At 38.2% G+C, this 24,836-nt stretch overlaps 1 protein-coding gene across 2 annotated transcripts in view; it reads left to right on the top strand.

Annotated features, from left to right (window-relative positions):
* Positions 1–1,698: 1,698 nt before the first annotated feature.
* Positions 1,699–24,836, top strand: part of sgcg (sarcoglycan, gamma) — a 150,659-nt gene continuing 127,521 nt past the window's right edge. For both annotated transcript variants that reach the window (XM_066699635.1, XM_066699636.1), the window contains exons 1-3: positions 1,699–1,771; positions 2,653–2,749; positions 3,423–3,502. The gene's annotated coding sequence lies outside the window, so the exon portion shown is untranslated. The remainder of the gene's footprint in view (positions 1,772–2,652; positions 2,750–3,422; positions 3,503–24,836) is intronic.

Raw genomic sequence — 24,836 nt, 5'->3', positions numbered from 1 at the left:
TTTGTTTAAAGATGGGCAGAGTTTGTGAATTCAGCTAATGATGGAAGTATTGAAACCAAAAAAATATAATAATGTGGGAGAAACCTTAATCTGTGCATTTGATTTATGTCTGACAAGGTGTTAAATACAACTTTAAATAGTGAAGGCAGGTGCACATGGGCTTTACACTCTGTTTAAAAGATGTCTACCTTTAGCCTGAAGTTAAATTAAAGCTCCACCTTTTTTTAAATGTTTGAACAGTAACCAAAGCAGCTTTACATATTACTAATTTCAATATGTGAAATCCTTTGTCCGTATTCATATTTGAAGCAATTCCACAAATTGTCATATTCCTATTGTTATCAGTCCATGAAAATAAATGCTGAGCAATATCCAGAAATTATAGAAATATATTTCTATGAAGCTGGCATAAAGTGTAACTTTAGCTATGTCTTGTCTTCTTTCAATTTTGATGTTTGAGATTATAATTTAATAATTGGTAAACTGATCATTTCAGTGGGGGATGGCCAATTAATTGTATTAAAAATATAGATCCATGGGCATAAACACAATACCCAGTCTAAAATGTTGACTACTTGCAAAGTACAAGATTTATGACCAAAAGAGCAAATTGAATCATAAATATGTAAGAATCAAAGGCCAAGAGACGCCAGCAAGGTATGGTACAATGTGTGCATTACTCTCCAAACTGGAAAGCACCTACCTTATGAAACATTTGCAGAATCATGCCAGATGAATTTAAGGTGGGTGAGATGAGTTTGCTTCCTCGGGAGATAGCAGCCATCAATTTATCTTGAGCGCCTAATAAATGAGGAAGCAATAAAACTGCCAAATAATAATGTCTAATACAATCTCTGTGCTCCTGCCTTAGGCACTGCTCTTATCATATGCATCTCATGGCAGACGCGGCTGGAAATGGGAATCGCTCTTACTGTGAGTATGCTGCTTATTATCTCATATCCAATGCCATTTTGCTGCTGGTATCATAATCTAAAACCACATATCAATCATTTATCAGTTATCTTTTGTTTTTTGGATGGATAGAAGCCACAGTGCATGTCCAGCTACATGTTGCAAACTATGTGGAGATGAACAAAATAAAGATTTCCTTGTTATCAGTGTAAGGCCTGTGAAATCATTTAACTCTCCAGTATCTGGGAACCTGATTGACACATGTCTGCAGGATCTCTTGATGTTTTTTTTTTTTTTTTGTGGTGTAAAGTAACACAGAAAACTTGACCCTAGCTGGCAGAGTGACTTCAAATGAGAAAAGATGTGTGTATGTGTACAATTTCATAGTGCATACAGTATCTTTAACTGTTTCTCTCATGTACTTATCTGAATTGTAATTTTCCTAGCTTTACAGTTGAACTCTTCCCACAGTTAAAGGGAAGACATTAAGAGGGTGTTTCATTGATTCACTCCCACTTCTATTCCTCTCATTGTGATCTGGGATACATAACTATTTCAAATATTCAGTGTTTCTGAGGTGATGTGAGGTGAGAAATTTAAAACTTTTTTACACACCTTGCTAGTTTTCTTTACTTTAATGGAAGAATGGATATTTAATTGAAACCCTTTAATACACTCAGAGGAATCCTTCTTCTGCTTTAAATTCCCACAGCTGTCAATCAGCAGCTCAAACCGACCCCCCCTGCAGTCCCCACATTTAAAGGTGCACCTGGAGTAATCACTGCTAGCTTTTTTGTCTTCTTTTGCAAAATGGCTGCTCTGTGAGGCCCTTCACCAAACACATACTATACATGCTTGAGTGAGTACATGATTTTAATATTAGTTTTAATCGTCTGAAATAAAGTTTACACTTAGGAACTGTAGTGACAAAAGAGAACATCTGAGTGAGCTGAAAACTTGCACAAATTAAATAAAGAAATACCCAGAATCTTATTTATGATTTAACCTTGCAATTTCAGCTTGATCTCTGCAAATGTATTACCACAAACTAGTGTTTGTGTTTAAGTCATCACCCCTTGATTTACCCAAAGAGTGTAAATGATAAATCCTTATATAGAAAGCAAATGTAAGTACTGCAACAGTTTCAGCAACTAGCTCCATTCAGAGCTATATTGTCTATATTGTTCAATATAGATTCATATAAATCCTGTTAATTGTTTATGGTGTAAACCATTTTTATAATTGAAACAAATGTGTATTTGTTAACTCTTGGTGCTTATAAAAGAGAGAAAATTAGTTTGTCCTGTATTTTTTCTAGATGTTTAGGATTATTAAGAACAAACCAAATGCTGTTCTCATTCTAGTTGGGACAAACACAAGCTCAATTTGAAATTGCCTTCTTAGTAAATCAATTTGAATATATTTTTCTTCTATCGGTTGTATTTTTCTTGTTTTAGATTGCATTAGCTAATGAGATTTGGCACGCCTTGGTTGTTTCTGTCCCACTGTTTATAATTGCCCTTAGTTTCATTTGTATATGTGTATATATACACACACATGCTGTAGCACAATGAGACTCAGTGGCTTAAAAACACAAACATATTTGATTAACACAAAAAATTTGTACCTGTATAAATACAACACTACTTGCACAAATGGAGTACGTGGTTCTGAAGCTTCTCTTGTCTTCACCTCCTCCTCCTCCATTTGTTTTGAGTGAGAAATGTCTCCCAATTACAGGAGCTGTGTCTGAGCTATTGCACGGGAGCAGAGGGCAGTGATATTTTGCTTGTGGACTTCTTGGAAATGAGTGAGAGGAAGTGTTTAGGACTTACAGGTAGAGTGTGAAGAGGTGTTTTGAAGCAACCTGTAATGGAAACGTCTTTGATGTTCCATATATATTAAACCTAATGATACCCTTGAAAGTAGTGGATATAAATCCAGCTGTCCACTTATGTGGGAAATTACCATTTAAGAATGTCATGTGTAATACTGTTTACACTGTGATTTATTGCCGACACATTGCAACATGAGTCTTTCATTAATGCGTTATCAGAAGACAATAACTCAATAAGTCCTTTTGGAGCCTTTAATTACTTTTGGGTTAGAAGTTTATTCAGTGTAGCAGACCACTGACACACGCTTGTGTTATTTTGGTGTTTCAGAACTGTTTACTTGAACTAAAACACGTGATTTCTCATCACAGTTTTAATGTTTGAGTAAATGTGTATGCATGTTTATAGTTTTAATATCCTTTCCACCTGAAAGGAAAATTGTATTTGACTTGAAATAGGATCTTCAGATAGATGTGGTCTTAACAGACTCTTTTAATGTTGCATAATAAAGGATGGGATTTTATTTCAATCACTGAACGGTATTGTATTGCATTTTTAAATTAAAATTTCCTTTGTTTAAAAGAAAATCTCAGCTTTGTAAAATGCATGTCCTCCTTGTGATTTCATTACACCTAACCTGAACAGTTTAAAGAACTTGTGTATTTTCCCTCTCAGGAACTCTATCTTCAGGGGGTTTGCTGCAGTGCCCTCGTCCCACCACTGTGTGTCTCAGAGAACTCCTGTCAGCTTTCTAGGTAAGGACTTTTTTTTATTATTAATCTTTATTTTAAAGCTGGCATTGCCATCTCGCCTGTTTTCTAAATGTACCCGATTACATCATAATCCCCTTCAAAAAATCACAGTGCAGCAACATCTTTTTCAAATACTGTGGTGTTGGAAATGAAACCAAGTTTAAAAAACAGGAATATTGAATAGTTTTATTGAAAAGTTTTATACCAAATTAATCAAAGAAGCAACATGCATGTTATATAGTTTACATTGAGAAATATATATATATATATATAATGTGTACATATCTATCAAATATTCAGACCAAAGATGGACAGAATGGATCCCAAAATGTGGAAAAAATGATGCAAAAGTGTTTTTAATCTGCAGAATGTCCTAAAACCCAAGTCAAAAAAAGCTTTGTGCATTTATGTTTTCAGAGAAGCCCATTAGGAAATTTAGTTTCTCTGCTCTTTTCACACCATGTGAATAAATGAAGCCACATCAGTGAGGCTGAGACACATTTGTTTTGTCCTCGAGGCATTAAAAACATTACATTCCTTCCATGTGTTTATTGTTGGCATACATGTATATATAAAAAAGATACTAGTAGTATTTCCATTAATAAACAAGAGAGGGGGGCAGTGAAAAGCAAAGCACTACATGGCTAGTGGTGCATGTAGTTTGTAACAGATGAGTAATGTCAAGAAGACCATATGTGAGAGACCATGTTGAAATGGAGTTGTCCAGCTCAAGGCATGAGAGAGCCTTTGAAGGATCATGTCAGTTTGCTACATTTATAAGCGGCTTGTCAGCCATAGCTAACAGCTTAAGCACGAAGGCAGGACTTGAAGCTTGTCGAAACCAGTCATGCCTCCCTCAGCTACACACAAATAGCTGGCTAGTCCTTGCAATGTTTCCCCACAAATTAATTAAATTGAATTGAGGGGATTTCCCTTTTTATGTAAATATACACGGAGACATCTGCTCGGCTTTGATTACCAAATCTTTAGAAAAACAATGGGATTTCCACTGGCACCCATCCCAGGGTTTCTCGTTGTGTTGATCAGCCTCAAGGGTGAAACAATAAATTCTTCAATAAACACAAATTTGTTTCAGGTAGCCACCAAAGCTACACCAGATCTCAGTACCGGTACACCTTGGTGTTGAGACACTTTGCCAAATCCAGAGGACAAATTTCTCAAGTGTTACACTGGTTTAAAATCCAATTCAAGCACATTGGATCATAATGGTGAAATTGTAACCAGGGGGATACATTTTTGGACATGAAAGGACTCCTCTGCACCAGCATTGGTCCTTTTTCAGAACACATCAGGAGTTGCTGTTAAAATAAAAAATGGTTTATTCGTACACAGAGCAGTAGCCCGTCAGAGTTGCTGGGAGGACTGCCATCCCAGTGGCTGTCTCAATTTATGACAACGCTGAGGTCATGTAGGTTACACCAAGAAACCAATTAACAGCAATTAGGGTGTGAAGTCAGCTGTTTAATATTAGATACTTGTATGTTTTTCCTAAATTAAAAGGCTAAAAGCTTTGATTTAAAAGCATTTTGTTCAAATTTGAACGAGCAGAAAAAGCATGAGAAACAAAATCATATCAGTTTCTTCCCCTGATCTATTTCATAACACATTGGATGGCACCAGTTAGGTATAGAGCAGCTATTGTAAACCAAATTATTTATAGTGATTTAGGTTTTTGCAGATACTGAATACAGAACGGTGGTTGGAGGAATGGCACTGAAATGCATATTCACCAATTAAACAGTATTTAGTAGACCTTGCATAAGAAGTGCGTAAAGTGGGAAAGAAATTAGATACATTGTGCATTTGAAATTTTCATTACATTAAGACTGCATCAAGTTTATTCATTCTTTATTCAATTGCGTGTTTGTAGGCAGTCATTCAGTGTATTTTTTAAATCATGCTTTGTTACACACAAAAAACACATAAATAAGTTCTGTATTTCACCTAGGCTGGTTTTCAAATACGCATATTTTTCTTTCAGTGGAATATTGATTAAATCCATTAAATTTGAACATGCTGCGAAAGAGAATACAACCAAACCAGCACAGTTTCCACCATCCGCTGAGTCATCACTGGGAATATGTGAGAAAATGACTTAAAAAAACACACACACAAAACTCCAGATCCCTCTGAGAATTGTAATTGCATATTTTGCTTTACTTTTCTCCCATGAATGCACCACAAAAATGGTCTATATGGTATGTGTGTCATAGAATTCTCTCGACTTTGCAGACATGCTGTAACTATGAGCCCTGTGCAATGCCACCGTGCCGTGAGATATATAGCTCTTTCCAGTCTCTAGAATGTGCAAAGCAGCCAGAAAGCAGAAAACAGCTGTTTGCTCCTTTTAAAAATTCCAGTATCGATAGCCACCTCTATCCCCATGGCTTAGTCTGCCCCACCAAAGCTACTAATCCCCTCTGCCAGGAGAAATTTCCACAAAACTCCTTTTGCATTCCCTGTTACTAATGTGATTAGTGAGAGTATGCATTTATTAATATGACTATTATGAGATTGGATGATCTCCAGACTTCTATAATTTAAAGCAAAAAGGAAAAAAAAAAAACATACCCCCCAAAAAAAAGATACTGTACTTAGCATTGACTTGGAATGCATGCCTCATATATTAGCAAAGGGGATGAAAATAATTTTTTATGAGGCCCTCTGAGAGTAATTTAACAAGATAATCTACTAAAAACAGGTAATTCTCCAAGACATTTTCCATTATATCTGTTAACTGCAATTTATCCTGAATTAATCTGAGGAGCAGTGAGCGGCCAGTGGGTATTTCTGCAGATTTCTTACAGTGCAATGTGTATCTCAGGGAAGGGCCTGTCTGAATTATTTCAGCAGTGCCTTTATGATGTCATTTAAACAGGGACCTGACTTTTGGACACTGCAGGATTACTTATCTGCTGGCTCCTGTTAATACTATTGTTATTCAACAGCTTAGGGAATTCAAGACATGTCATGTGTTTGAAGCCAACACCCAAGTCCTTTATTTATCTATTTATTTTTTTAAACTGTGTATTGTAACTGACCCTCTGTGTCTCTACCACTCATTTGTTCCATAGTTTTTAAGGAGGTTTATATGGAACTTAAAAGATGAACTTGTTGTTCAGTACGTATATTGCATTAGGACCAAATTGCAGGTTCCCAACAAATATAGCATTTTACACCATGTTTATATCTAGCTGCCCTCAGTAATGGCAGACAGCAGATTCTTAGACACACCTCTATCACAAACCCAAAACATTAAAGTAAAATGTATATTGAAGCATCATATGCCTTTCACTTATTCCTAGTTTTTTTCTGTCCTTTGCATATGTCCGCATTTTTACAAATGTTGCTTATTAAAAGACAAAGTTATCAAAACGAGTTCCAAAAGAGTTCTTGGATGTATCTCTTGCTTTATTTTGGCATCAGTTTTGAATTTCACAATCATCAAAGACCCAGATGAATGGTATTAGTTTGCTTGTCAGTTCCTAATCAAAGAAATGTCACTGTAAGCCAATTTTTGGAATTGATTGTGTTATTGTAACAAAGCTATTCTATTCTAAGCTAGATATGTTTACACCAATGGTGAAAAAACTGTGCATCCGAAGTTCTTCACATTCATCAATTGCAAACTATGGGAAAAAACAACAACCTCATTAACATATCCACAATTAAATTACCCCTTGAACTCTATCTTTGAAGTTCATTATCTAGGAGAATTGTGACCAAAAGCAATTGTGATTGATTTTATTGAATGTCCTCATATCTATGATTACTTTGAACTAAAGACACCAGTTTGGTTACAAAACACTTTACAACATTTTGCCATGTCCCTCACATAGACAAACCCTTAATATAATTTTTAAAGCTCTCCAATTCAATGTAATGCTTTGAAATGTGAAAATATGGACACTTCACAGTCACAACGCAGCTGTGTTCGTCCACATTAAGGGTTAACATCTCTCATCACTGGTTGGCAAAGCACCCATCAAGGCCTTAAATCAATTCCGGAGCCACTGTAATTAAGGCACAGAAAACTCGAACTTTAATTGGGTGGGTAGCGCAATTAACCTAACAGGTTTTGCAAGAAGTGACATTTGCAATGCCTTGCTTGCATCTCATTTTCCCCTTTGTATAAAAAGACCTTTCTAAAGTGAACCATTTGTTCAACCGCACGATCTTTAAAAACTGTGTGTGGGGGGGACGGGGATGTAAAGGTGTTAAATTACCAGCAGTTTAATTATTTCTTGCGTTCAGGTTTCCTGTAATATATACAGAGGATTTAGAGAAGAATCACAGCTTTAAAGGTTCTAGGGGTCTTCATTTAGAGCAAGGTTGCTATGGAGTTTTGGTCGTCAACGCCTTCAGAATAAGACTCTTTTAATGTGAACAAACCTTACAGGATTTATACCAGCCATTGTGTATATATATATATATATATATATATATGAGTATTAAAAAATAAGGTTGTGGAAAAACAGTATTGCACACTATAGAGGTGAATTCAGAGTCTGAGTTCAAGTACAAATCTCATATACGTTTTTCAAAGACAATTCCTCTGACCCAGGCGCTGATGGGGTGTGTGGTTTGTGAAAAATATAGGGGATGTTGGCACTTTAATCCAGGGCCAAGCTTCAGTGTTTGAAATAGCTTGCACTCAGAAATAACTCGCACACACATCAGTCAATCATGGGAGCCAGCGGCTGAAGACGGGCAGAAATATTTTTGGCGTTTAAAGCCATTCTCAGGGGCCGGGTGCAGGTGTGCCCTGTGTTTGTGGTATGGGCTCTGTCTTCACTTCAAAACAAGGCAAGCAATTGGCACTGTTCCAGAATGTGAAACTGACCACAGCCAGTCTCCAACCTCTCCTCGCTTAAGAAGTTTAACTATGTCAAGTCTGCTTCATAATTAGCCTGTATCAGGATCAGTTATTTAACGAGCATGCGTGCTAATAATAACACATATTGCACTCTATAATTAACACAATGTAACTTCAACAAAGTTTGGAATGCAACACACAAATGAGCACTGCTAAACCTAATGAAGCACTTTTATTGGACTAATATACATACATAGCAAAATAATATGCATAGATACTGCATTGCCTGGATTTCACTTTCATGGGATCCTTTTAATCCTTTGTTGTACTTTTGAGTGAAAACAGTCAAACAACATAGTTTCAAAGGGTTCTGTGCTGATGGTCAGGGGATTGCATTTATGGTTGATGAAGTTTGCTCCATTACTGAGTGGCTAAAGGCAATGCAGGACACCGGCAATGTGCAATTGATGCATGAGGTAATAAAGCCCAGTTTTGAGGTTTAAAACAAGGCAGAGGAGTTAATTGCAGTGTGATGTGAAGTCTGTCCCACATAGCAGGATATAATGAACATCGTTGTGCTATTTAAGGAACAATGAATAATTGAGCAAAGGAAACTGACGCTAGCTCCAGAACATCCACAATGATTGCTTGGCTAATCTTTCAAATTAGAACCAAAGAAAAAAGGATTAAGTGTAGGACACCAACATAGAGTCTGTTGTGCATTACCTAACAGCGTGCGATGGGGTGGGTTACCATGTAAAGTGTTGCCAAAAGCACACATGTAATAAATACAGATTGGTTTCTCTCGTAGTTAGAGTTTTGGTATTACTTCGTAATTAATGTTACTTACTTTAACAATTGAAACAAAGCATGTGTACACAATCAATTAATGTTAATACTATTTAATATCATCAATACGTATGAGTTTAATGTGAAAACCATACCTCTAACCTTATTATTAAAACAGGTTTCTAGCCTGAGTTCTAATCCTAACCCTATGTGTCCACAGCTTACCTGTACATCTAACCACGACTCTGAGCTTCAGCCTTAACCCTTTCCTTCCTGCTATCCTTCATTATGTTTTGTTAACCTGCTTAACATAGGTTAGTGTATTCTCTCAGTTGTGTTGTTTGTATGAAGGGTCTTGATTACCACCAACACCTTCAACTGCCATCTTTTGAAGCTTTTCATCTTTGTGTGCTCTTCTCCAATTAGGCCAAAGACATGAGAAAAGTGCTTGTAACAGCTCACTGCATTCACGTAACCGTGGAACCCAAAGCCTGTGCTGACAGCCACGCTGAAGCAAGTAATCTTTGTCATCTTGTATGTAAACAATGCTTAAATACAAAGTTGGAAAGATGCTCCTATAATCAAGCTCTGCAGTGTCTTGGATTTATTTTTTATTTCATTTTTTTAAGTAGAGGTCAGGCATCCTTAACTGTGTAAAATAGTCATGTTTAGGCTGTGGTAAACCACTGCTTTATGATAAACCACTAAGAGAACTGTTGGGTAACAATTTTGTCTTCATGGCCAGCGAGTCTGCCATCTGTACATTATCGCCTTGAGATGTTTACTGCTGGTGTTCTGGGTCTCTGTGGAATAGTGCTGTATTTCTGCTGGCTGTCCCTCCATGTCCCAAACCAGAGAAGTAAATTAGACTGCCATGGCACTGCGTTTGGCGTGCTTTCAGGCTTTACCAGCTGCAGGCTTTTGTGTGGTAGCCAACGCTAAGTGCTGGATATTTCATGCTTGTTCGCTTTTTTTAAACAGATTCACTTAAGTAGACATGTTGAGCTAAATGAATATATAAAACGCTTTTATTGGATTTTCTGCTTTATCTGTATAATTCCGACAAGAGCCTGGAGCTCATACAACCGGAGGTGGTTGGCGCTTCAGCCGCAGCAGGCTTTGGCAGTGAGCAGGCAGCAAGTCTTCCAGTTTAGACTTGAAAAATCTTTCTAACTCAGCATCACCTACTGCACATGGCTTACATATTCGAGAGCGGTGCAGTAGGTGATGCTGAGTTAGGAGGATTTTTCAAGTCTAAACTGAATTCCTGTGATTTGAGAAAGATTTTAAATGACAGCGTGTTGACTGGTGCAAATTCCAGTTTTAGAATTGGCTCCCGATTTTTGAAATGTATGTATTTTTATCCAATATGGAATGTCAGATGCCAAAACTGCCCTTTACATTTTAAAACCTGAAAATGAATATGCTTTTTCTTAAGGGGTCTTGAAAGTTGTGTGATGTATTGGGATTGGTGCTGTCACTTTATCTTCTGATAGACAGGGGGCATGCTGACAGTAACAATTTAGCCTTCATAGTATCCCTATTCATGCACTCTTAAGTATAGTATAAATTGTACTTGCTTGTTTCTGTATGAAATTCAAAATGCTACAATCCTACAGTACCGAGCTTTTGCTGTTACCTGTTCTGTCAACAGATTTTTCTCTCACTAGTATACATGTAACCATCACAAAGGCAGGTTAGCTTAGTAAACAAAACCCCTTTATTTTCATGAAAATGATATTGCTCTCCGGTTCAGTATCTTTCCTAGAGAACAATGACCCTACTGTGGAGTCAAGAAAGCTGAGCAACCAATCAGCGCATCACTAAGGTTATACGTTGATACATTCATCTCATGTTACAGGAAATGACAAACGTTTCACAAGGTTTCTTGGGTTTTGTATAAGTATATAAATATGTATATGTATATGTATATAATTATCAGGAGCGAATACTGTGCTGCAGTGACAGTGCAGGCAGAGAAAAAGGCTTTGGCAGAGATGGAGATCAGGGGAAGGTTTGGCATCCAGGTGTGAGAGGGAAAAGGAAATACTCCAGGACCACAGATAGTCAAGTCGTGATTAACAGACATTGCCATCTGAAAGCTTCATTAATTTAAGAAGTTATCCAGTTTCTAGCAGCCACAATGTGCTCTCTCATCTGATTAATATGGGTATTATATGTCACTCATTATTTCAAGAAAAGAGAGAGGATCTATTGAATAAGAAAATATATTTTTAATGGTGTCACTCTGCAGACATGACTACTACTACCAGATTTATGATATGAAGATAATAGTAGTGATAACATTTACAGACCCACAAGATGTTTGTGCATATCTGTTTTTAATGAAACGTGTGGGTTTCCCCATAAGCTGCCCATCGGCTGGTCATCAGGCTATGATGCAGTATTAAGTTTGATAAATCCTTCAGCCAGGATTCTGGAGTAAAATAGGTGGTTTGTTTCAGAGCCATGTAGGAAATCTGCCCAAATCACACATCAGTTTGATATCAGATGGGAAGCCATTCAACTTATTCCTGTCATTAGATTTTGATCAAATCCTCATCGATTGTCTTTTGACCTTGTCCTCGTATCTATGGTGACAAAACAAAAATCTTAAAATCTCTTGTCCATATACGATCTGTTTTATTATAGTTACTTACGTTGGCTTTAAAGATAATTCCATGACCCACAGAGGGTCAGTTTTCGGTATATGTTGTTAATGAATAGGTTTGCATAAGCTAATTATCTTTCTTTTTACATAATCATAAGATAAGCAGGTGTAGCAGGTATCAGATAATGGCAACCACATTGTAAATTATCCTAGTTAACCTACCTTTATTTTGAGGTGTATCCAAAAAACTGGCGCTTGCAGTTATTTGATTCCGTAACCGTGCGTGACTCATTGTTAGCAATACCCATAGAGGATGTGGGATTTCAGAATCAAAGTAAAATTTCAGATAAACTCAAGATAAATAAATGTATCGCCAGCAAAATTGGCGGAAGTAATCAGACAGCTCCTAATGATGAAGCGATATGAATCTATCGAGTGCAGATGGCTTGGACAGATGCCGAAAAAAAAATGCAAAGGACTGGTCCATGGTTGAGATTATCTGTAGATTGTCGTGTTGTTTTGCTTCTTTAACCACTTTAAGTAAAACTGCGGCGGACAAGTGAACTCAAGCAAGGAAGCTGCTTTCCGGAAAACATAATCTGTCTGAGCAAAATTGACAGCTAATCACAAAACTAATATGGGAAACTGACAATACCACAAGCTGATAATGCCACATCTGTTTTGTTAAGTGATCAGATCTGGCCTTTGTTGTCTTTCAAATGCAATGGGTAAGAACAATCTCCCAAGATAATGATTTTTAGAACCGATTTAGCGTTAATCAGAAAGATGTCTTTATATAGTGCCCCCAACAGATCTGGTGCTGATGCTGTTAGGAATATGGAATACTGGGAATTTTAATTACACCAGAATATATTTTAGAGGGGAAAAATAAGGAATCTGGACTTTCACATCCTACAAATCTTGTCAATGAATCCTGTAGGAGTCGCCAGAAAAAACAGGTTGCAGAGCTAAACCTGGGCAAATATGCACTAGTTATGCTTTAGAGTTACTGGTGTCATTTATTTTCAAATGAAGAATCATGTATTCTTTGCTGAAATTGTTTGTAAAATACACTGTAAGGAGTAACCCCAAAAAAGCCCATCACTCTGCACCGTGTTCTCCAGCCTGTAAAAGAAGACCTGGGCAGAGAGCTGCTCTAATGAAGTTGCTAAAGCCTGGAGTGCATTTGGAGGCTGATTACAATAAACATTGTTCTCTGGCCAAGTTTTTCCACAGGTCAGTGGACCCACAGCACTTTCGTCATCTGCAGCTCATGTTGCCGGAGTGTTCTGATCACTTGTTCGGTGCACTTGTCATGTAAACTTGACATGCGAGGTTGGTTCACATGTGGCTATAAATGTGATCCGAATGGAAAACGACTTAATTAAATTAAGTGTTTGTTTCCAAGAAGGCCGTCAGTTATAAGCTGCTTTACTTTAACCAAAACCACTCCTGTTGGAACTGAAATTGTAAACCATCAATTTCTCTGGTTGCCATGAAAACATTACCTTGAGATCCTTATTGAGAATGAGCCTCTGAAATGAGATGCCTTGTCTTGGATTTTAGTTTACCTCACAACAATATGAAGTGCCAAGAATACAACTTGTTCCCTATATGGGGATTTATCTTCACAACATTTAAGTCCTGATGTTATTCTACAATCATTGTCTCCAGCTCTCCTGAGTAATAGACACACACTGGCACCCTGTATGAGCAACAAGGCACATTTTCTACACAATAGTTAATTGTAAATGATACTTCTACAAAGTACTCATTGATCCTAGGAAATGGTAGCTAAGATACACGTTCTAGTGAATTAACACACTGGATGCATAGACGTTCATCTGCATCCATATGCAATTGTGACATTTTTTCAAAGTTTTGCAGTCTTGAGAATCTCAGAAATTAGAAAAATTACTAAATAGTTGGATGAGCTGATGAGATGGAGGAAGAGTTAGACAGTGGTGGTCATAATGATCTATGTTTGAAATCCAAAAAACTCAAGCGATTATTATTTTGTATATGAAAAGCCCAAACTAATCACCCACTGACACTGAAGCCTGTATTATGGTTCTCTACTATTAATATTATATAACATCTCCATGTAATGTGCATTTTGTCTAGAAAATGTATAAAGCGTTTTAAATTTAAATTTAAAATGGCAACAAAAACACATTCACATATGTCGCTAATATAAATACTGAAGGAGCTCTCGCATTGACTTTTCTTCCCCTGCCCAGGGAATGGTCTTGTGTCATTTTATTACATCAAATGCATTTCACTTCAGTTATGTCAGGGCTTGGATTTGTACATGCTGTTGTAGCTGGTGATATAATACTAGGGAACAAGACAAAAAAAAAAAAAATCTGTAATCCGATAGTTTCATCCATCAGAATAAATGAGGATTTCAAGTCTTTGTTTTTCATCTGCTTTGGCCAGTGCAAGATCCTAACAGTGTCTGGATATTGTCTAATGCCCCTTGGCAGATATTTTTGGAAAGGTTATGGAGCTTTACAAATATAGCCTTACATCCAAAAATCTATTAAATATATATCAATAAATGTTAACTTATTTTTCTTGTCATGATATTAATTTATATTTAGTTTTTCACAGTCTGGTTATTTTTTATCTAACAAAGCTGGAAGAGAAAGTAAGCAGGAATTGAAATACTACTGCAATTTGGAATAGGCTACTGCAAGTTTATTAAACCAGATGTTTTGACCTCTGACCTTTATTATATTATATAACAGAATGATGTTCCTTCCAAAAGGGAGTTAGTGAAACAATTGCCAAGAGTAGACATCATTCTAATGTGTAAGGGTAAAATAAACCTAATGTATTAAGAAATGACATAGGATTACATTTGGATTGTATAAGAAAGAATGGCTTCATTTGAGAAGAGATTATTTGTAATATTTTAATATCATCAATTAGTGTTTTATTTAAAGACTGGATTTTATTTGTGCTTGTGTCTTTAAGGGGCAGACAGGTCATTCACAATATCCATGCTTACCATTTCATTGAGAGAATTGTATTCATAAAATGCCCAGGTGAAAAATCTTGACGGAAGATGTGTTCTGTCTGAGCAAAGTTTTAGGTGGAGCCAAGCTTCATTTCCAGAGATAAATGTCCAATATAGCCTTGCACTCTGTTACCCAGCCTTGTTAAAGTATACCTTTCTTGCATTTCCTTTAAAGCAACAGCTTATTTTTTTCCTTCAATTGAACTCCTTCCCTTTGAAACGTATGCCAGATATTTTTGGAACAGTATCAGGTTCAAAACTTCTTGCCTTCCCCCAATAAAATTGTTCAGTGCACAAAGACTTTGCTTTAACAAAAAAATGCTTTGAACACTACATAATGTTTTCCAACAGACAGGCTGTCATGTATGTGCACTCAGCCATGTTAACACTTTTTCTTCTCAAAGCAACGTATGAAAAGAAATGTCAGTATGTAGTGTCTCATTTGCGATATCTGAAACCGGACGATTATGCCATGTAGTTCGGTAAAGCTTTCCATGCATTCAAAACAATAGCAGAAACAAAAACCAGGGGAACGTTCCACCAGAAACATTTTTGTGATGCATACGTGCCCTTCATGCTCCGCTGGCATCAGTGTGTGGTTCTGTCATGATTGTAACCGCATGTACAGTTGAAAAGAGAAGTGTAAAAGTAGATTGTGTGACTAAAGGCATGTTAGAGGTATTTATGTACCAATTTGAACATGATGTGTACTTTTTCTGTGACTGGACGAACTGAGTGCTGACCAGTCCCTTCCATTAATCCAGTTACAGAAATGGTGCCCTGAGTGGCTATCTATTTCTGAGCACTTGGTAAAGGCCAAAACATTGAGTATCCCTTGACCATTTGATTTCTGAAGAAAATAATTTGTGATATTATTAAAAAGTGTTTTATTTGTGCCTACCCTTTTTTTATTTTGCTATGACTTGTAGTTACACACAAATGGCTTTGGAAATGGTATCAAAATGTTATGCAAATGCAGTTTCAATTTGGTTTCTAATTATTACTATTTTGTACAAACTATACAAAAGTTTACATTTCCAAACTGTTTAAAAGTAAACAAAAACGGGTCCTAAAAATAATTCTGCTGGTGTTCTGAATTTGAATGACATGGCGTGTTACATTTGTAAAGGTCTATCTCATGTCTCTGGATTTATTCTGATCATTATCCAGTTTTGGATTGTACTCGCACTTGAAACATGAGTTTTTAAAAAGAAAACACTGGAAAGACAGTGTAGCTGAAATTGTATCAACACACAGTGTATTGCGTGTTGCACCTTGAACTTTAAATGCATACATAAATTGCATATACAAAGAACTTTCCAATAAAATAGACAAAAAATGTATCCCTGTGAATTTCCCCTCGTTGTGTCTTTCTTCGGGGGGGAAAAGAAGGGAATTCCAGAAAATGAAGCCAAACATGCAAGAGATATATTCAGCCAAAATAGGAGCTAGCTTTGGATATATATTTAATGTTCTTGGGTGAAAATACTTTGAGGCATAATTTATAGCTTAATAAGTATAATAATTCAGAAACGCATACGGGCAGGATAATTCTATTGAAATACGCTACCTTGTTGACGGGATTGAATAAAATTGAGGAATGAAAAATCTTTAATGCTGAAGGGCAGATTTCACCAGACCAGTTGACAGAATATGCTGTCGGGGGGGTTTTTATACTGTTTACACCAAACTGAAAAACTAGCCAATTTTCTACATTTTTCCTACCTGATATTCTTTGTTAAAAGTTTTAATACCCCTTTCTAATACTCGAGTGACCTACCAGTTACTGACACACTTAACTTTTGATCTCACTCCCAGGAAGGTTTGGCAAATTGAGATTTGACCATCTATAAATTCAAGAAAACACCTGAGAAGTGCATCGACCGTGTCTTTCAAACGGCTCAAAAAGGACTCCGACATTAAACTCTCAAGTTTTCAACATTAAAGTCTTAACTTTAAACGAGAAATTCAAGTTTGAAAAGATTTCCTTGGAGACGAATAAGGAAGTAGTGCACGAATGGGATGTCATTTTTTGGTTGACCACAGATATATAGTTAGTGAAAGCCATCGTCTGCTTTCCTTCTTTTATGATTTTATGATATAATGTTTTATGACTTGTGCTGTATTCTCAGATTCTGAGATTTATGGGTTGTAGGTGCTGCTCCAAACTCCAAACACAGTGCCTTTGGGAGATGAGCTATAAAGTTGTATTGTCTCTCTCCAGAAAAGTCTATTAATGGTGGAGTCTTAGTCAAGTTGCTGGTAATGTTTTTATCTAGGTTCTTCAAAGGTACATCTGTGTTCATCCCATGCTCTGTCAATCATATCTTAAGAGCATAAAAGAGTCTAATTTGACTTTATGGCCAAGATGAATCTGATACATGGCCTAGAGGTTTTGTACCATTTAGGGGTGCAAATAAACAATGGGGTAATACACATTTTCAGGTTAGGCTTTCATAATAATAGTATATCAATTAAAATGTAGTATAATTGAAGGTGAAGTTTGAGCCCACAATAAGGAGATATCTTGGGGAAAATAAAATCTGGGAAAAGACAGGTTTGATTCACAGTTTAATAGGGAGAGAAGTGTTTGTTAGACCTATTTTTCTGGATTATTCTTGCATTGAGACAAAGGTTTCAGAATGAAAAAAGTGCTCCCTCTAGTGAGACATCCCGAGAACCAAGGGAAGGGAAAGTAGCTGAGATAGGGGAGGATGTACAGATTTCAAAGTTAATTTATTTGCCCCAGTACATGGTTTGCTTATCAAAGCTTCCTTATCTTATATTGTCTATTATCCCATGTCCTCTTCACAGAATGGTGTCTTTGTTACCCTACTTATTCCTGTGAGGATGAAAATGGGGTGTTAAAGCTACAGCATTGTATGCAACGTTTTGAATTGTTAGCTTACTTCCAGCAAATCAATTAGCACATCGGGTATGGGTAAAGCTTTGTTTTAAATGAGCAATTAATGCTGCAGTGCACAGAATGTGACTATTTGTGTGTCCCTGTTTTGAAAATCATTCTGCATTCTGGTATCAAAAGGTCTGGTGCTGGTACGAGAGACGAAATGCGCAAGAGAGCAGTTAATCGTGTATTTAATAGGGTGTAGTCCAACACTCACCCTAAATGATAGCTGTGCTCCTTCTGAAAGATGGGTGGAGGATTTCTGCATTTGTTCCTCCCAGTTCCTTGTGCAACAGAGTAAAAAGTCTCTCTGAGCTTCTTTGTGGTTTCTTCATGATTCATCTTTCCAGTTCTTCCTAGATCCGGCCTGGGACATTTCAGTCTGAGGCGTTTCTGGTTTCTATTCCTCCTCATATCTTAATTATTTAATCAATGTCATTATTTGGGGAAATTTAAATCACCTGTGCTCTCCAGGTCTTAATCTGTTTCCAATTTGAAGTTAAACACACACACACATATATATATATATATACACTCACCTAAAGGATTATTAGGAACACCATACTAATACTGTGTTTGACCCCCTTTCGCCTTCAGAACTGCCTTAATTCTATGTGGCATTGATTCAACAAGGTGCTGAAAGCATTCTTTAGAAATGTTGGCCCATATTGATAGGATAGCATCTTGCAGTTGATGGAGATTTGTGGGATGCACATCCAGGGCACGAAGCTCCCGTTCCACCACATCCCAAAGATGCTCTATTGGGTTGAGATCTGGTGACTGTAGGGGCCAGTTTAGTACAGTGAACTCATTGTCATGTTCAAGAAACCAATTTGAAATGATTGGACCTTTGTGACATGGTGCATTATCCTGCTGAAAGTAGCCATCAGAGGATGGGTACATGGTGGTCATAAAGGGATGGACATGGTCAGAAACAATGCTCAGGTAGGCCGTGGCATTTAAACGATGCCCAATTGGCACTAAGGGGCCTAAAGTGTGCCAAGAAAACATCCCCCACACCATTACACCACCACCACCAGCCTGCACAGTGGTAACAAGGCATGATAGATCCATGTTCTCATTCTGTTTACGCCAAATTCTGACTCTACCATCTGAATGCCTCAACAGAAATCGAGACTCATCAGACCAGGCAACATTTTTCCAGTCTTCAACTGTCCAATTTTGGTGAGCTTGTGCAAATTGTAGCCTCTTTTTCCTATTTGTAATGGAGATGAGTGGTACCCGGTGGGGTCTTCTGCTGTTGTAGCCCATCCGCCTCAAGGTTGTACGTGTTGTGGCTTCACAAATGCTTTGCTGCATACCTCGGTTGTAACGAGTGGTTATTTCAGTCAAAGTTGCTCTTCTATTAGCTTGAATCAGTCGGCCCATTCTCCTCTGACCTCTAGCATCAACAAGGCATTTTCACCCACAGGACTGCCGCATACTGGATGTTTTTCCCTTTTCACACCATTCTTTGTAAACCCTAGAAATGGTTGTGCGTGAAAATCCCAGTAACTGAGCAGATTGTGAAATACTCAGACCGGCCCGTCTGGCACCAACAACCATGCCACGCTCAAAATTGCTTAAATCACCTTTCTTTCCCATTCAGACATTCAGTTTGGAGTTCAGGAGATTGTCTTGACCAGGACCACACCCCTAAATGCATTGAAGCAACTGCCATGTGATTGGTTGGTTAGATAATTGCATTAATGAGAAATTGAACAGGTGTTCCTAATAATCCTTTAGGTGAGTGTATGTGTATATATATATATATATATATATATATATATATATATATACCTTCCTAGAACTTCACCGCATCGTGTCTGTATTTGTGTTTGTATTAACTGTATATTTTAACTTCTGCACTTCTGAAATTGTATAATGCTTATTTGAATTTTGTACTGTATTGCTGAACTTTTATATTGCTCATGTAACCTGTAAGTCATCCTGGATAAGGGCATCTGCCAAGATTTTTTTTTTTTTTTTTTTTTTTTTTAAATATATATATATATATATATATATACACACACACACACACACACACTACCGTTCAAAAGTTTGGAGTCACTTTTTATCCCACTTTGTCTTAAAATTAATTAAAATAACATGAAATTGATCAGAAATAGTGTAGACGTTGTTAATGTTGTAAATGACTATTGTAGCTGGAAACGGCTGATTTGTAATGGAATATCTACATAGGCGTACAGAGGCCCATTATCAGCAACCATCAGTCCTGTGTTCCAATGGCATGTTGTGTTTGCTAATCCAAGTTTATCATTTTAAATGGCTAATTTGATCATTAGAAAACCCTTTTGCAATTATGTTAGCACAGCTGAAAACTGTTGTGCTGATTAAAGAAGCAATAAAACTGGCCTTCTTTAGACGAGTTGAGTATCTGGAGCATCAGCAATTGTGGGTTCGGGAGGGAGTGGGAGGCCCCAGTGCACAACTGAGCAAGAGGACAAATACATTAGAGTGTCTAGTTGAGAAATGGACGCCTCACAGGTCCTCAGCTGGCAGCTTCATTAAATTGTACCCGCAAAACACCAGTCTCAACGTCAACAGTGAAGAGGCGACTCCGGGATGCTGGACTTCTAGGCAGAGTAGCAAAGAAAAAGCCATATCTCAGACTAGCCAATAAAAAGAACAGATTAAGATGGGCAAAAGAACACAGACACTGGACAGAGGAAGATTGAAAAAAGTGTTATGGACAGGCAAATCTAGGTTTGAGGTATTCGGATCACAAAGAAGAACATTCGTGAGACGCAGACCAAATGAGAAGATGCTGGAGGAGTGCTTGATGCCATCTGTCAAGCATGGTGGAGGCAAGGTGATGGTCTGGGGGTGCTTTGGTGCTAGTAAAGTGGGAGATTTGTACAGGGTAAAAGGGATCTTGAAGAAGGAAGGCTATCACTCCACTACAGGACAATGACCCATAGCAGAGCTCCAAACTATGCAAGAACTATTTAAGGAAGAAGCAGTCAGCTGGTATTCTGTCTATAATGGAGTGTCCAGCACAGTCACCGGATCTCAACCCTATTGAGCTGTTGTGGGAGCAGCTTGACTGTATGGTACATAAGAAGTGCCCATCAAGCCAATCCAACTTGTGGGAGGTGCTTCAGGAAGCATGGAGTGAAATCTCTTCAGATTACCTCAACAAATTGACAACTAGAATGCCAAAGGTCTGCTAGGCTGTAATTGCTGCAAATGGAGGATTCTTTGATGAAAGCAAAGTTTGAAGGACACAATTATTATTTCTAATCTTGTCAATGACTATATTTCCTATTCATTTTGCTATATTTCCTGTTCAAACTCATTTCATGTATGTTATCATGGAAAACAAGGACATTTCTAAGTGACCCCAATCTTTTGAACGGTAGTGTATGTGTTATATATACAGTGAGGGAAAAAAGTATTTGATCCCCTGCTGATTTTGTACGTTTGCCCACTGACAAAGAAATGATCAGTCTATAATTTTAATGGTAGGTGTATTTTAACAGTGAGAGACAGAATAACAACAAAAAAATCCAGAAAAACGCATTTCAAAAAAGTTATAAATTGATTTGCATGTTAATGAGGGAAATAAGTATTTGATCCCCTATCAATCAGCAAGATTTTTGGCACCCAGGTGTCTTTTATACAGGTAATAAAATGAGATTAGGAGCACTCTCTTAAAGGGAGTGCTCCTAATCTCAGCTCGTTACCTGTATAAAAGACACCTGTCCACAGAAGCAATCAATCAATCAGATTCCAAATTCTCCACCATGGCCAAGACCAAAGAGCTGTCCAAGGATGTCAGGGACAAGATTGTAGACCTACACAAGCTGGAATGGGCTACAAGACCAGTGGGTGGGATATATTAGGCAGCAAGTGAACATTTTGTCCTCATAGTTGAAAAATGGGCAAGCGTAAGGATCTGAGCGACTTTGACAAGGGACAAATTGTGATGGCTAGACGACTGGGTCAGAGCATCTCCAAAACTGCAGCTCTTGTGGGGTGTTCCCGGTCTGCAGTGGTCAGTACCTATCAAAAGTGGTACAAGGAAGGAAAAGCGGTGAACCGGCAACAGGGTCATGGGCGGCCAAGGCTCACTTGATGCACGTGGGGAGCGAAGGCTGGCCCGTGTGGTCCGACCCAACAGACGAGCTACTGTAGCTCAAATTGCTGAAAAAGTTAATGCTGGTTTTGGTAGAAAGGTGTCAGAACACACAGTGCATTGCAGTTTGCTGCGTATGGGGCTGCGAAGCCGCAGACCAGTCAGGGTGCCCATGCTGACCCCTGTCCACTGCCGAAAGCGCCTACAATGGGCACGTAAGCATCAGAACTGGACCACGGAGCAATGGAAGAAGGTGGCCTGGTCTGATGAATCACAAGTTCAAGGTGTTGACTTGGCCTCCAAATTCCCTAGATCTCAATCCAGTCGAGCATCTGTGGGATGTGCTGGACAAGCAAGTCTGATCCATGGAGGCCCCACCTCGCAACTTACAGGACAAAAGGGGGACCTACAAAATATTAGGGAGGTGGTCATAATGTTATGGCTGATCGGTGTGTGTGTGTGTGTGTGTGTGTGTGTGTATATAATATATATATATATATATATATATATATATATATATATATATATATATATATATACAGTATTGTGCAAAAGTTTTAGGCAGGTGTGAAAACATGCTGTAATGTATGAATGCTTTCAAAAATAGACATAAAAATATGTTAATAGATTATATTTATCAGTTAACTAAATGCAAAGTGAGTGAACAGAAGACAAATCTATGTCAAATCCATATTTGGTTTGCCTTCAAAACAGCATCAATTCTTCTAGGTACACTTGCACAAAGAGAGATTTTGTCGGCATATAGTCAGGTGTATGATTAGCACCTGTTTGACATAATTGTTTAATGATCATCAATTCAATATGTAGGTTGAAACAATCATTAACTGAAACAGAAACAGCTGTGTAGGAGGAATAAAACTGGGGGAGGAACAGCCAAACTCAGCTAACAAGGTGAGGTCGCTGAAGACAGTTTACTGTCAAAAGTCATACACCATGGCAAGACTGAGCACAGCAACAAGACACAAGGTACTTCTACTGCAGCAGCAAGGTCTCTCCCAGGCAGACATTTCAAGGCAGACAGGGGTTTCCAGATGTGCTGTCCAAGCTCTTTTTAAGAAGCACAAAGAAACGGGCAACGTTGAGGACCGTAGACGCAGAGGTCGGCCAAGGAAACTTACTGCAGCAGATGAGACGCATCATGCTGACTTCCCTTCACAATCGGAAGATGTCCAGCAGTGCCATCAGCTCAGAATTGGCAGAAAACAGTGGGACCCTGGTACACCCATCTACTGTCCGGAAAAGTCTGTTCAGATGTGGCCTTCATGGAAGACTTGCGGCCAAAAAGCCATACCTCCGATGTGGCAACAAGGCGAAGCGACTCAACTATGCACGAAAACACAGGAACTGGGGTGCAGAAAAATGACAGCAGGTGCTCTGGACTGATGAGTCAAAATTTGAAATATTTGGCTGTAGCAGAAGGCAGTTTTTTCGCTGAAGGGCTGGAGAGCGGTACATGAATGAGTGTCTGCAGGCAACAGTGAAGCATGGTGGAGGTTCCTTGCAAGTTTGGGGCTGCATTTCTGCAATTGGTGTTTGGGATTTGGTCAGAATGAATGGTCTCCTCAATGCTGAGAAGTACAGGCAGATACTTATCCTTCATGCAGTACCATCAGGGAGGCATCTGATTGGCCCCAAATGTATTCGGCAGCATGACAACAACTCTAATCATAGTGAAAGTCATTAAGAACTATCTTCAGCGTAAAGAACAAGGAGTCCTGGAAGTGATGGTATGGCCACCACAGAGCCCTGATCTCAACATCATCGAGTCTGTCTGGGATTACATGAAGAGAGAGAAGCAACTGAGGCAGCCTAAATCCACAGAACAACTGTGGTTTGTTCTCCAAGTTGTTTGGGCCAACCTACCTGCCCAGTTCCTTCAAAAACTGTGTGCAAGTGTACCTAGAAGAACTGATACTAAAGAATTTGAAGACAAAGGGTGGTCACACCAAATATTGTTTTGATGTAGATTTTTCTTCTGTTCACTCACTTTGCATTTAGTTAATTGATAAATATAATCTATTAACATGTCTATTTTTGAATGCATTCTTACTTCACAGCATTTTTTCCACACCTGCCTAAAACTTTTGCACAGTACTGTATGTATATGTATGTGCATATAATAGCCCTGCATTGTTTGGGATGGAAGTCAGGACTCCTAGCAGGCCTTAAAATGCTTTCACTGATTTTCCCCTTGAACCATAGTTTTACACACCAGGTTTTTGACCGTCTGTTGTCGTGTTGGCAGATGTGCTGGCCCTCACCCTGAAATACAGCCAGATGCATTGGCAGTCATGCCGCTCGTCGTAAATGCCAGCCTCTTCACAGCACATGACCTCTGGTGCCAATCCATTCAAGTCTCAGGGAGGGCCGCCCCCATTTATTTTGCTAGTGTAACAAATTGGATACGAGAGGCTTCTTTTCCTCCTGGCCTCAGGCAAATTGAGCTGAAATCTGAGAAATGACAATCAGCCTTAATGAGCTTATTTGTCATGTCGTTAATCAAATAATTGTCAATATTTTTACAAGGCCATCACAAGTGCCACTCGTCACCTCTATCACTCCATTTCCTTTTTTGATTGGCTGGGGTGTGGAGGCCTAATTAATCTTGTGCACACAGTAGAATTACTGTGACAAAGAAAAGGCCTCTAGCAATGTATTACAGGCCTCATTCAAATATGAATCCTGCCTCGGACATCGGGTTTAAATTAAGGGATAAAAAGCTCTACAACTTGTATCAACTCACACCAGAGTAATTTATTTTGTACTGGAAAACATTACTATGTAGGGCAATAATTGGTCTTTTGCTGGTGAGATGCAATGGAGCACAACATGCCCAAATTACAACTACCAATATTTTCCCATTTCTATTTATTTTTATTGTTTACCCAGAAATACAACAGATGTTCAAGAGAACAGCAAAGCAATTATTAAACTGATGATCACTAGACTGCGAACAGTCCTGGGGGCGATGGAAATCCCAAATTAATACTTAGCTAGGGCGTATTGTCTAATTTCAGATTCTACACACACACTTACTTTACTCATAAACATCC

The sequence above is a fragment of the Amia ocellicauda genome, chromosome 3 (genome assembly GCF_036373705.1).
Source record: "Amia ocellicauda isolate fAmiCal2 chromosome 3, fAmiCal2.hap1, whole genome shotgun sequence".
Taxonomy (NCBI): domain Eukaryota; kingdom Metazoa; phylum Chordata; class Actinopteri; order Amiiformes; family Amiidae; genus Amia; species Amia ocellicauda.
Note: the sequence above shows the minus strand (reverse complement) of the source record. Positions and strands in the feature narration are given on the sequence as shown.